This window comes from Callospermophilus lateralis, chromosome 3, assembly GCF_048772815.1.
Source record: "Callospermophilus lateralis isolate mCalLat2 chromosome 3, mCalLat2.hap1, whole genome shotgun sequence".
NCBI classification, from domain to species: Eukaryota; Metazoa; Chordata; class Mammalia; order Rodentia; family Sciuridae; genus Callospermophilus; species Callospermophilus lateralis.
The window spans coordinates 157,187,530-157,202,788 of NC_135307.1; the positions used below are offsets into that span (position 1 = coordinate 157,187,530).

General features: G+C 35.9%; 1 pseudogene; it reads left to right on the forward strand.

The window, feature by feature from the left end:
• Positions 1 to 14,338: 14,338 nt before the first annotated feature.
• On the forward strand, positions 14,339 to 14,917 carry LOC143394316 (cytochrome c, somatic pseudogene; annotated as a pseudogene).
• The last annotated feature ends 342 nt before the right edge of the window (positions 14,918 to 15,259 follow it).

Here is a 15,259-nt window from a genome sequence, read left to right on the forward strand (position 1 = left end):
TGAGTTCTCTCTCTTTATCACTGTCAGTTAGCTAAGCAGTTTTCAATTTTGTTGAAATTTTTCAAAGAACACATTTTTGGCTTAGCTGATTTTTCTCTTTTAATTTTCTAGTCTCAATTTTATTTATTGCTGCTCTAATATTTACAATTTTCTTCTTTTTTGCTGGATTAGGGTTTTGTTTGTTTTTCTTTAAGGTACAAAGTTAATTCACTGATTTAAAATCTTTCTTCTTTCTAGGGCTAGGGATATAGCTCAGTTGGTAGAGTGCTTGCCTTGCATGCACAAGGTCCTCAGCACCAAACCAAACAAAACAAACAAACAAAAAAACCTTGTTCTTTCTAAATGTATGTGGTCACAGCTATAAAAATTTTCTCTTAATGCTTTTTTCATTTCATCCCATAAGTTTTTCTGTTATACTTTCATTTTCACTTGTTTTAGGTCATTTTTCTAATTTCTTTGTGATCTTTTCTTTGACTTTTGGTTGGTTCAAAAGATGTAATTTAATCTTCCCACATTTATGGATTTGCCAGTTAGTTGTTATTGATTCCTAGTTTCTCTCTATTGTGACTCAAAAATATATTTTTATGACTTCCATTTTTTTTATTTGTTAGTAATTGTGTTGTGGTCTAACAATTGTCCTGGAGAATTTCCAAATGTACTTGAGGGGAAAAATGTATATTTGGCTATTGTTGGGTGGACTGTTAGGATATTTTTGTTTATAATTTTGTTCAAACCTCTATTTCCTTATTGATACTTTGCTTGGCTATTCTATCCATTATTGAAAGTGGTGTTGGGCTTGGGATGTGGCTCAAGCCGTAGCCTGCTCGCCTGGCATGCGTGTGGCCCGGGTTCGATCCTCAGCACCACATACAAACAAAGATGTTGTGTCTGCCGAAAACTAAAAAAAAATAAATAAATAAATATTAAAAAATTCTCTCTCTCTCACCCTCTCTATTTAAAAAAAAAGAAAGAAAGTGGTGTTGAGCCTCTAGCTGCATCTTAAAACTCTGCATTTCTCCCTTCAATGCTTTCAATGCTTGTTGCAGTCTGGCTGGGCACAAAATAACCGGGAGGACACAAGCCACTTGTAGGTTCAAACAGGAACTACTTTATTACCCGAACCCAACGGGAACTCTCCAGAACTCCATGGAAACTCTGCGAGAGCCAACAGAAACTCAATGGGAACTCCGCAAGAACTCAAAAGTAGCGGGCACCCGAGGTAGCAGGAGCCGCCCTATTGCCGGACAGCAGAGTTTTATATACACAACTGAATACACAGCTTGTTTCAATTTAGCATCATCCAGTTACAGCAATCAGTCATTATCTTAATAATTATACACAGCTTAACTCAATTATCATCATCTTAATGGCTTGCTGGCGTTACTTCTCAACCACTCCTTCTGGCAAAATGCCAGGTGCCATCCCAACTTGGCCATGGCCCCCAACAAATGCTTCCTCCATATATTTTACAGCTCTAATATTTGGTGCACATTTTTAATTATTTCATTTTTTAGTAAATTGATCTCTTATTAGGACATAATGATCTTTTTATGCTCTTGTAACAGTTTTTTACTTAAATTCTTCTTGGTCTTTTATTAGTATAACCATTCCATTTCTCTTTTAGTTACTATTTGCATGGAATATCTTTTACATGATTTTGTTTTTAACCTAATTTTATCTGTAAATATAAACTGCACTCTCATAAATAGCATATAATCGTTCATTTTTTGTTCATTTTGCCAATCTCTGCTCTTTGTTTACAGGGTTTAATTAATTTACATTTAATGAGAACTACCGACTGACATAGAAGGACTTCTACCCTTTTGCTCTTTGTTTTCCATAGGTCTCATATTTCTTTGTCACTACTTCTAGCAGTGCCTTCTTCTGTGTTAAATTGATTTTTTGTAGCAACACATTTTTATTCCCTTCACATTTCCTTTTTCATACATTCAATGGATATTTCCTTTGGGTTTTTTATGCAAATTACATATAACATCTTCAAATTATAACATTTTAATTAATACACAATTCAATCACAAAAATACTACTCTAAAAATTCCACTTTATGTTAATTAATATGACAAATTCATTTTTATATATCTTTCTCATTAACACAGATTTATAACTATTCTTATCTATTTCTATTCCAAATCCTATAGAAAACAAAAGTGGATTTATAAACCAAGATAACAATACTGGTTTTTATTTCCCCATGTACTTGCCTAGACTGGTGACATTTATGTCTTAATATGACTCCAAGTTACCATGAGCATGATTTCATTTCAACCTGAAGAACTTTCTTTAACATTCTGTAGGATAGGCCTGGTAATAATTCATTTCCTCAGCTTTCACTTATCTGGGAATCTTTTAATATCTCCCTCATTTTTTCTCCAGCACTGGGGGTTGAATTCAGGGCTGCCCTACCACTGAGTTACACTCTCAATTCTTTTTATTTGTTTGCTTATTTATTTATTTATTTTGAGACAGGATCTCACTACATTGCTAAGACTGGTCCCGAACTTGCCATCCTTCTGCCTCAGCCTCCTGAATTGCTGGGATTACATGCATGCACTATCATGCCCTGCAATTTCTCCCTCATTTTTGAAGGACACTTTTGCCAGATATCTAACTCATTGACAGTATTTTTTTTTTCTTTCAGCACTTCAAATATATCATCTAATTGACTTATGGTTTCCAAGGTTTCTTAGATGAATCAGCTCTTTGAGAATCATTTACATATGAAAATTCACTTCTCTGCTTTCAAGATTTATCTCATGTTTGTCTCTCAACAATTTGATTATAAAGTTTCTTGATGTGGGTTTTTTTGAATTTATCCTATTTGGAGTTTGCTGAACTTCTTAGATTGTAGATAAACGTATTTCATCAAGTTAGGGAGTACTTAACAATTATTTCTTCAAATAATATCACTATCATATGTATTTTGGTCAGAGTGAAGGTGTTCCAGAGGTTCTTTAGTATCAACTCACCATTCTTTATTATTTTTCTTTTTACTCTTCAGACCCAATAATGTAAACTGTTCTAACTATAAGTCCACCGATTCCTTCTTCTGGTTGTTCAAATCTACTGTTTAACTTCACTAGAATTGAGCTATTTTACTTTCCACCTCCAGAATATGTTTAGTTCCTTTTCATAGTTTCTAGATCTTTTTGACATTATTTTGTTCTTCTTTTCTTCCTCTTTTTATTTGTAGTACTATGGATTGAACCCAGGCCTCCCATGCACTAAGCATGCATTCTACCCCTGAGCTACATATGCCACAATTTTTGTTATATTTTGAGGCAGAATCTCACTAAGTTACAAAGGCTGGTCTCAAACTTGTGATTCTCTTGCCTCAGCCCCCTAAGTGGCTGGGATTATAGGCACATGCTACCATTTTAATCTTCATAATTAATTTCATTTCCTTCACCTTTTCTATGTTTCCTTAGCTCTTTGAGCATATTTAAGACAGTTGTTTTAAATACTTTGCCTGGTAAGTTCAATATATAGTCTTCTTCATGTTACTTTCAATTTATTTTATTGTTATTATTTTAAAAATATTTTAGACCATTATATGTTTTTTTTAAATTTTTTTAGTTGTAGATGGACACAGTATTTTTATTTAATTATTTAATTAATTAATTTATTTTTATGTGGTGCTGAGGATCAAACCCAGTGCCTCACACATGCCAGATGAGTGCGCTACCACTGAGCCATAACCCCAGTCCCTATATTATTCTTTTCAGTGAGCCAAGTTTTCCTGATTTTTGTATGTCTCATGACTTTTTGTTAGAAGTTGGGCACATGATTATGTGGAAATCACATTCTACACCTTTATCAAGGTCTGCTTTTTTCAATGATTGAAGGCTGTAGTCATCCATTTGATTTGAGATTTTTCCAAACTGTTATTGCAAAGGTATCCTTTGTCTTGTATGTTTACTGAAGTCTTCGCTGCTTTTCTCCTAATGTTGAGACAATATTGTTAGAGATATCCTTGAATGCCAGGAGCTAAAACAGACCAAAAAAGAAGAATCTAAGAAGCAGAAAGGAGAAAGAGAGAAAGATAAAGAGAAGGAAGAGGAAGAATAATCATCTCTCACTCCCCATTCCTTGCACACTTCTGTGTTAGGACAGTCCTTCACCAGTTAGTTAGGCTTGCTATGAGCCTAGAGGCAAGCCTAATGTGAAATCTTAGGCTAAGAATGCAAAAAATTTCCACATATACATAGTTGCCTTTGAATGCCATAATTTCCCAAATAACCTCACCCTTGCTTCTCCTCTGGACTATGGATTACCTAGTGTACCCATTTCTCCATTTTTGCTTGCCTCAGGCATCTGTTGGTCTGAGGTCCCTTTGTAGCTTTCGTGAGCACTGCTTTTTGCTTTTCCTGTCTATATTTTGACTCTGCAAGATAGCGAACAAGTCCTTCAGGTATTTCTTTGCCAGGTGAGAACTGACTTACATAATAATTCACAAATAAGCTCTGCTCTGTTCTTTCTGGTTCATGGATGACAGTTTTGTATTGGGCTGCTACAGCTCAAGACCAAAACCACCACTGTGCCATTGGACGGTGGGGCAAGAGCAAGTAAAATGTTATAAAACTTTTCTACTATTTTGTAGCTGTTTTTTTTCTTGAGTTTTGGCTTGGCCACTGTAGAACTTTGGCTATTTTCAAAAGCTCTCATAAAGTTGGGGCATATGGTTTCTGGTTGTTTTCTTGATCCTTCTGTAAGTGAACAAGAGCTTTGAGCTTCATAGTTCATCATTTTGCTGAAGTTACTCCTTTCATCTCTTTGGTTGTTTCATTTCTTAATCTGCTGTAGCTCTGATTTGTGTTATAGTTTTACAGGTATTGATTCTTTGAGTTTTATAAGTCATGGCAATGTTTAGTCAAATTTTCTTGTATGTTGGGCAAGTTTTTTTTTTTTTCAATACATATACTTGTTTGCAAAATATACAAAGACTGGAAAACTCAACAATCAGCAAATAATGCAATTAAAAATTAACAAAACATATAAACAGGTATTTCACTGAAGAGGATAATCAAATGGCAAATAAGTATATTAAAAAATACCCAGCATTATTTGTTGTTAGAGAATGTCACATTAAAACCATAATGGGGGGCTGGGGATGTGGCTCAAGCGGTAGCGCGCTCGCCTGGCATGCGTGCGGCCCGGGTTCGATCCTCAGCACCACATACAAACAAAGATGTTGTGTCCACCAATAACTAAAAAATAAATATTAAACTTCTCTCTCTCTCTCCCTCCCTCCCTCCCTCTCTCACTCTCTCTTTAAAAAAAAAAAAAATTAACAACAACAACAACAAAAAAATTAAAAAAAAAAAAAAAACCCATAATGGGATACCTAAAAGACTGCCTAAGGTTATACATATGTGTGTGTGTGTTTGTGTGTGTGTGTGTGTGTGTGTGTATATATATGTATATATGTGCATATACATGCATATATGTGTTCCCTGTTTCTTTGTGTTTTTTTCACACATATATGCACATATATACATATATTTATCTATATGTATATACACACATATGCATATATGCATATATTATTTTTAAATTTACAAAATAAAAAGTGTTAACAAACAATAAAATAAATCTGTTGCTGTGTACCATATGATAAATGAGAGAATGAACAATTGCAACAAAAGTATGCCAACAAACTTTTCTCTGAGCCTGACAGCAGGACTATTTCAACCCACTTTCCAAAATATTGCATCATCAAACTTATTATCTACCCAATTTTCCACTGACATGTCAGGTGTTCTTTTTTTTTCAACAATATTGATGATTAATTTAGATATAAATAAACTAGTTTTAGTTTATGTCACACTAAATATCAATACATGAATAGATTAAAAGCAAAATAAGAGGTAAATAAGCATGAGAAATCTGAAGTAACATTATTAATATATAATAAATTTCAAGAAAAAAGTATTTTCAGAGATATAGAGGAACATTTCATAACCATAATAGGTTAACTTCTTCAATAAAGTATAATAATTCTAAATGTATATGTACTTTCAAAATACATGAAGTAATAATTAATAAAACTAAAAAGACAAATCCATAATTATACATGACAATTTTAAGCTCCTCACATTGCTGGAAGGAGTAATAATTTAGAGGGCTTAACAAGATTATCAGCCACCTTTATCTATTTGTTATTTATAGAGAACTATATACAAAAATAACAAGTAGAAAATTAATAAGGATAGACTACATTCTGTCATAAAATAAGCTTTGAGAAATTTTAAAGATGTGAAATCATACAGACTATGTTTATTGCATGATTTATTACATTAGAAATCAATCACCTTAAGATATATAAAACCCCACCCCCATGTCTCTACTACTTCAAAATTAAATGACACATTGATAACTATCTCACAGATCAAAAAAGAAAGCACAAAAAAGTAAATAAAAAGTGATTTGAACTAAGTGATAATAAAAGCTTAAAATATCAGCATCTCTGGGACAAAATAGTTCTGAGATGAACACTTATAACAATGTATTTATCTCAGAAAGTAGCTAGATTAACAATCAAATTATTTTCAAATTAGGTAGTAGGAAGAACAAATAAAAGTAAGCAGAAATGTGTGAAATAGAAAAGAAACAATACAGCCAGAAGTTGACAAAAAATCTAACAAGTCTAATCAAGCAAAAAGCAAGAAAAAATTAATATCAATGGAAAGAGAGATATCAAAACAATCCTACAGACGCTACACATGTATTGAGGTAATAGTACAATTGTATAATTACAATTGTATAGCTTCATCATTTGGTCTATTTTAGAGAACAGAAACCCCTGTATGTTTACACAATCCATGTGAGTAATATGTTTTCTCCCATCCTTTCACCTTCAGACTGTAGATGTCTCTGCCTATGAGGTGAGTCTCTTGGAGACTGCGTATTTTGGGGTCTTGTTTTTTAATCCAATCCACCTGTCTATGTCTTTTGATTGATAAGTTTAGGCCGTTAATGTTCAAGGTTATTATGGAGATATGTTTGTGTTCCTGGTCATTTTGGTTTATTTCTAGTTTTTAATTTGAATAGTTTCTCCTTTGTTTGACTATTCCCTTAGGTAGGTCCTCTATTTGCTGGTTTTCTTTCTTTTTTTAAAAAAATTTCATCTTCATGGGATATTTTGTTGAGAATATTCTGAAGTGCAGGGCTTCTAGTTGTGAATTCTTTTAATTTTTGTTTCATGGAAGGTTTTTATTTCATCTTCAAATCTGAAGCTTAAACTTGCTGGTTATAGGATTCTTGACTGGCATCCATTTTCCTTCAGAGCTAGGTATGTTGTTCTAAGACCTCCTAGCTTTGAGGGTCTGGGTTGAGAAATTAGCTGAGGTCTGAATTGGTTTCCCCCTATATGTAATCTGATATTTTTCTCTCACAGCCTTTAAAATTTTATCCTTATTCTATATGTTAGGCTTTTTTATTATATTGTGCCTTGATGTGGGTCTGTTATAATTTTGCACTTTGGGGGTACTGTAAGCTTCTTGTATTTGATTTTCCATTTCATTCTTTAGATTTAGGAAATTTTGGATTTATTTCATGGAAAAGATTGTGCATTCCCTTGGTTTGTATCTCCATGCCTTCATCTACCCCAATAAATCTTAAATTTGGTCTTTTCATATTATTCCATAATTCTTGGAAGTTCTGTATATGGTTTCTTAATATCTTCTCTCTGTGGTCAACTATTTTCAAGATTATATATTTTGTCTTCATTGTCTGAGGTTCTGTCTTCCAAGTGGTCTAGTCTGTTAGTGATGCTTTTCATTGAATTTTTTTTTTTTTTTTTTTGGTACCAGGGATTGAACTCAGGAGCAGCCACATCCCCAGCTCTATTTTGTATTTTATTTAGAGACAGGGTCTCAATGAGTTCCTTAGTGCTGAGGCTAGCTTTGAACTCTCAAATTTCCTGCCTCAGCCTCCCCAGTGGCTGGGATTACAGGTTTGCACCACTGCACCCAGCCTTTCCATTGAATTTTTAACTTGGTTTATTGTTTTCTTCCTTTCAAGGATTTCTGTTTTTTTTTTTTTTCCAGAATCTCTATCTCTTTATTGAAGTGATATTTTGCTACCTGTTTGCTTTCTTACATCATCCTTTACTTTGCAAATCAGCTTATGTATTCTAAACTCTTTCTCTGACATTTATTCAACTGTGACATATATGTACTATATTATTAGAGTATCTTGGTTTGCTTGGGGTGATTTGTTTCCTTGTTTTTTTTTTTTTTGTTTTTTTTTTTTTTTGTTTTTTTTTTTTTGTATGTCTACCCTTCTAACAGTATGGATCTGAGGCAGTAAAGTTTCTACCCTGTGGACTTAGGGTATCCCTGAAGGTTTCCTGTACCTCACTGTTTAGAGAGAGACAAATAACAACAACCAAGGCAAACAATTTACAGCATTAAATCAAACAGTTCCTACTATGATATCTATACTGTTAATTATCACAATAAACAGAAATCATATGACCAGTTATTCCTATGATAAAAACAGCAAGTTTGCAAAAGGGTTTACATTTCAAATGGTAGACAAGGAGAGAACAGAAGTGACATAAGATGTAAGGATCATGAGGGAGGAGGAGAGAAGACAGAAGTAAAAGATTAAAGGAAGCATGAAAGAGAACAATAGAGATTGGCTGTTAGCAGAAGAAAAGAGAATCAAAGGAAATAGGTAGGAGAAAAAATATATAAAGCAAAAAATTTAAATAAAAAAATAAAAGAATACAAAACAAAACTCAAATATACTAATCAAACATACTAGTTCACAAAAAACTAATCCATGTAAAATAACTGGCTTCAAAAATGCTAGAGATGAGAATAAAAAAAAAAAAAAAAAAGGAAACTGTATAAATGTCCATGTACCATTAAGGTCACAATTAAACTGTGAAAAAGAATAATAAAAAAAAATCTTGATGAAAATTTAAAAAAATTTTCCATTAGAGTTCAAACTATTCTCAGCTTCTCAGCAGTTTTAGGTGGGATGTGATGCTCTGGAATGTGATGCTCCTCCACCCTTTGGATTGCTGGAGTAAGAGAGGTAATCCCATAGGTAGACTTCCTGGAGGCAGCATTTAGGCTTAGGAGGGCTCTAGGCTCTTCACTGGGTGCTAATTGATCTGGAGATTTTAAATCAGCACACCTCCAGTGCCCAGTACTTGCTGGTCCACACTGGAGGACTTTACCCCAGGGTTCCCTGGGTTCTACTCTTGTGGTGGGGAGCCAATTCTTAGTCCCCTACGTCACCTGAAGACCCCATGTTTCCTGGTCTCGGGTTCAGTCTCCAATTTCTTTGGACTGTCCCTCACCCCTTTTGAATTCTCAGCCAAATGCCTCTCTCCCAGCTGGTCCTACAAGCACTCAGATTGGAGGTTGAGGGGTAGAGCCTGGAGAGTTTCTGCAACCAGTTGTTCCCAGTATAAATCTCTCTCCACATTTGAATTTCTTCTGGTCACTTAAGCACACTCTATATCATGCAGCTTGTCTTTTCTGGGCCTGTATTTTCCCGAATTGGCTTCATCCATTGCCGGCCCCTGTGTGCAGTTGAAAAATGGTTCCTTCCTTTGTCCTCCACGTGCTGCCTGGAGAGATGGTGGCATCTTTCCCCACACACAGATGTTGTGAAGCAAGAGTGTCCTTCAGTTCTGTTGGCCAATGTCTTTGGTTTCTAAAAGCTCCATACCCAGATAGGCCTCAGGCCTCCGAAAAATACAGGTTCCTTTAATTTCCTTATCCCTCTACTCACTATCTGCTCACAGACAGACCTCTCTGGCTGGAGTTTCCAGCCTGGCTGTGGCAGCAGTTATGCCAATGGGGACTTTTTCCTTATTTTATCATATCCAACCTCCTGTATCCCCAATCTGCTTTGAATGTCCAGGTTTAGATTCCAGTAAAGTACCCTCTGCTTTTTTGCTCACCCACCTTGTGGAGAAGCTGCCTGTCTGCTTTCTTGGTTTCACGTCATGGAGTAGCCAGGAAGAGACCTCCTCTATTCCACTGTCTCGGATTCTACTCTGGGCAAGTTTTTCTGGTGAATGCTCTTTGCCTGTTTTTTGCTTGTTTGTTTCTATTCTTTTTCTCCTTTTTTCTTGTAGGCATTTCTACAGATCTTTGCTATTAAAAAAATATATTGTTACCCATCTTTGAATGAAGTGAGTTCTCTCTGGTAGAAGAGGATTATATGGGAGAAAAATTAGGACATAATCTAAGACATCTGTAATTCTGCTCATGATTTGAAGTTCATAGCTAGTGAATTATTTTAGTTTTAACTTCTCCTCCGCCAAACAATATTGAAACTGCTTACGATTAGCCTCCCCTTCTCCCTTCATCCTCCTCAGTACTACTAGGCTAGTACACAAATGGGGCTTCTTTGCTGAATTCTCACTCCCACTTCCATACATTCATCAATTCAAAAAAGTATTTGACTCCTATCACATGCCAGGTGATGCTTTTGATAACTGGGGTACAACTGGGGCGGGGGGGACACACAAAGATCTAGCCTTCAGGAATTCTAGTGGAAGAAAACAGAGAATACAAGAGACATCATAATTATATGATACATTATATTGTAAGAAAGTAGAAGAAACTAGAACATGGTGTAAGAATTGGGAGTGCCAGAGTGGAGTGGGGAAAAGTAATCAGTCTTCAATTATGAATATGATGGTCAAGGTAGACCTCATTGATAAAGCAGTCTTGGAGTAAAGATGTAAAGGAGTGGGGGGAGGAGCTATGTAGATGTCTGGAAGAAAAGTCTTTCAAAAAGAAGGAGGAGCTGGTGCACAGGATCCCAGGAGAGGGACTGCCTGATATGTTTGAAAAATAACAAGGCGGGCAGTGTGGCTAGAATGGAGTAAGCAGGGAAGAGAATGGTAGAAGAGAGTATTAGAAGGGTAATGGTGAGATCAAATTATTTCATGTCCTATAGAATATAGAAAAGATGTTGACTATTCCTCTAAGTGGAATATGGGCTATTGCAGGGTTTCAGAAGACAGCTGACATAGTGTGACTTACCATTTAAAATTATTACTCTGGCAACAGTTTAGATCACAGACAGTATGGGTTAAGGGTAAATGCAAGAGACCAGTTAGAATGCTGTTTGAATAATACAGTGAAGAGATACCAGTAGATTGCCACAGCTTTGCAGCAGTGGAGATGATGGTAAGCAAATAGTTTCTAGATACATTCTGAAGATAGTTTGGATGTGGGAGATGAGATAAGGAGGCCACCAAGAACAACTCCAAGGCTTTTGGCTTGAGCAATTGAAAGGATGATGTCACTATCTACTGAGATAAGAAAGACTGTGGATATACGACCTGGGGGCAAAGATCAATGGTTCCTTTATATATTTTAGGCATGACGTATGTACAATATAGGTAAGTGAAGATTTTGACTACACATTTAGATATACAACCCTGGAATTTAAGATTGAATTCATTGGAGATATATAAATCTGGGAGTTGCTAGATATGTGGATTTCAAGCCATATGATTAGATGGCATTACCAAGGAAATGAATACAAATAAAGAGATCAGGGGCCAGGGTTGTAGCTCAGTGGTGGAGCGCCTGCCTAGCACATATGAAACACTGGGTTTGATCCTTAGCATTACATAAAAATAAATAAATAAAACAAAAATATTGTATCTATCTACAACTAATTTTTTTTTTTTTTAAATCTTGAGCCGAGAGAGAAGAGAGAGAGAGAGAGAGATCAAAGACAGGTCCCAGGACACTCCAGCATGAAACTATTGAAGGTAAGAGGAGAAACTATTAAAGAAGACTGAGAGAGAACAGCCAGTGAAAGCCAGTGAAGTAGGAAACCAACAGACTCAGTGTCCCAAGAACCAGTGAAGGGAAAGTAATCAACTAGGTCAAATGTTAATACTTCAAGAAAGAGGATGGCTAAAACTGGTTTCTCCACATGCAGGTATTGGTAATCATGAAAACAACTGTTTTAAGGGTTTTTCTTATAGATGTGAAAGCCATAGAAGAGCAGATTTCAGAAAGAATGGGGAAATATATTGAAGATAATAATATTGATAACCTTTCAGAGGAGTTTGGCTGAAAAATAAAGATAAGGTAATAGATGATGGGGAAAGTAAAATTAAGAGAAATTTTCATTTGTTTTTTAAAGCTGTGAGCAGTAACAGAATATTTATGTCCAGTTAAGTATGACCTAGTAGAGAGGGAAATGTTAATGGCATGGGAAGAAAGGGTAGAATATCTGGAGTGATTTCATTCAGTGAACAAAAAAGGATGGGATCTAATGTAGAAGGAAGAAGGAGGATTGTCTTTAGGTAAGAGGACAAATAGTGCCTATAGCATCTGTGTAACAGAATGTAGTGCAGATGGTGAAGGTGGGCAGATGTGGCTGCAGCAGACTGGAGACGCTACACCCTAGGATTCAGAGATTCCTGGAGTAGGAAGTGAGGTCATCTGTTGAGTGAAGATGGAGAAGGAGATATTGGCTGTTTGATGAGAAAGAAGGTGTGAAATAGTCATTAGGAAAATGGGGGAGTGAATGGATGAGAGAAGAATAATTATGAATCCTGGGCAGCAACAGGGATCCAAGTGAAGTTCTTTTTTTTTTTTAATTATTTTTTAAATTTATATATGACAGCAGAATGCATTACAACTCTCATTACACATATAGAGCACAATTTTTCATGTCTTTGGTTGTATACGCAGTATATTCACACCAATTCGTGTTTTCATACATGCACTTTGGAAAATAACGTCCATCACATTCCACCATTATTTCAAATCCCATGCCTCCTCCCTTCCCTTCCCACCCCTCTGCCCTATCTAGAGTTCATGCTCTCCCTCCCTTCCCCGCTATGAATCAGCCTCCTTATATCAGAGAAAACATTCAGCATTTGGTTTTTTGGGATTGACTAACTTCACTTAGCATTATGTTCTCCAACTCCATCCATTTACCTGCAAATGCCATGATTTTATTCTCTTTTATTGCTGAGAAATATTCCATTGTGCATATATGCCACATTTTTTTATCCACTCATCTATTGAAGGACATCTAGGTTAGTTCCACAGTTTAGCTATTGTCAATTGTGCTGCTATACACATTGATGTGGCTGTGGCCCTGTAGTATGTTATTTTTAAGTCCTTTGGGTATAGACCCAGAAGAGGGATAGCTGGGTCAAATGGTGATTCCATTCCCAGATTTCCAAGAAATCTCCATACTGCTTTCCATATTGGCTGCACCAATTTGCAGTCCCTCCAGCAGTGTATGAGTATACCCAAGCAAAGTTCTTGACATGCATTTAAAATATTTTTCTCTAGCTTTTTCAGTTTCATGGCACAAACTCAGAACAGTAGGGAAACGGAGACACTAGTTAAGTAGAGTCGATTTTGCTAGGGTATTATCATAGACTAACTTATCTGAAGAAAGGGAAATACCTAGTTCCAACCTACTCTAGATGTCCTGTTACCTACAGAGCAGAAAAAAACTGAGAAGCACATGTGAAGTTCACAGAGCTATAGACTCACTAAAAGGCTGAGACCTAATCATAGGTGTATGAAATGTTTCCTTTGTTTGGGGAAGGGGTGCTGGGGATTTAACTCAGGGATGCTTTACCACTGAACTATATTCCCAGTCCTTCAATTTTTTAGTTTGAGACAAGGTCTTGCTAAGTTATTTAGGGCCTAAATTGATGAGGCTGGCTTCAAACTTGGAGTTCTCCTGCCTCAGTGGCAGGTGTGTGCCACTGTGCCCAGCTTATAAAATGCTTCTTTTCCCTGTACATCAGACCACCATATTACTTAAGGCCTATTTATACCAGTTGCTTTCCCCAAGTGCATCGTATCCTGTTATTAAGAAACAATTATAAGGCATACTGAAAAAAAAAAAAAAGGTAGTTTCAAAACAAAGCAAGCATCAGAACTAATCTTGGAAATGATGTTTGAATTATCAGACACGGAATTTAAAGGAACTCTAATTAATATGCTAAGGTCTCAATGTATAACATAGACAGCATGCAAGAATATTAGGACAGCTGGGCACAGTGTACTCCTGTAATCCCAATGGCTTGGGAGGCTGAAGCAGGAGGATCCCAAGTTCAAAACCAGCCACAGTTTAGCAAGTCCCTAAGCAACTAAGTCAGACCCTGTCTCAAGATAAAAAAATAAAAAGGGATGGAGATGTGGCTCCATAGTTAAGTGCCCCTGGGATCAATCACTGGTACCAAAAAATATTAGAATAAAGTAAGCAGAGAAATGAAAATTCTAATAAATAACCACTAAAAAAAAAATGCTAAAATCCTGGTGGGGAGAGAGTGGGACATCCGGCTTCTGATCGGGATCCTTCTTTGCTTCTTTGCTCTAGCCACGAAAGAACGAATTAAAAATGGGTGATGTTGAGAAAGGCAAGAAGATTTTTGTTCAGAAGTGTGCCCAATGCCACACGGTGGAAAAGGGAGGCAAGCACAAGACTGGGCCAAATCTCCATGGACTGTTTGGGCGGAAGACAGGTCAGGCTGCTGGATTCTCTTATACAGATGCCAACAAGAACAAAGGCATCACCTGGGGAGAGGATACACTGATGGAGTATTTGGAGAATCCCAAAAAGTACATCGCTGGAACAAAAATGATCTTCGCTGGCATTAAGAAGGGAGAAAGGGCAGACCTAATAGCTTACCTCAAAAAAGCCACTAATGAGTAATAGCTACTGCCTTATTTATTACCAAACAGAAATGTCTCTTGGCTTTTTTATGTGCACCATAATTTAATTGATGTGATACACCAGAAATCAGATCATGAATGACTGACAAAATTATTTTTGTTGGACAATCCTGATTTAAGTAAAACTTACTTGTAGTTAAATTAATATTTTGGTTATATTCCCACTTCAGTAAATTCTATCACTGTTTCCCCTTTTTAAAGTTGTGGTTGGACTTAATTAGTAATGTTCAGTATTTCACAAAAATGGTGAATGACATCTGAAAACTGGTTTTATATTTAGTTTTATAGAACTGATTATGTGAATATGTTTAGAATATGGGGGAAATCCCTTCACTCTCAGAACCAAGCATGATTCACATTTGTTTCAATTTGTGTTCATTAGCCTATTAAAGGTTGAAGATAAGGAAGCAGTGTCTATTTTTGTTGACCATGCCAATTTAATGAGAATTCCCTGTATCTAAAATGCTGTTCTTTCCTTATGGAAAGGCATTTTTAGTGTGGTTTATGTATGATATTAAATAAAGAATATTTAACACTTAAAA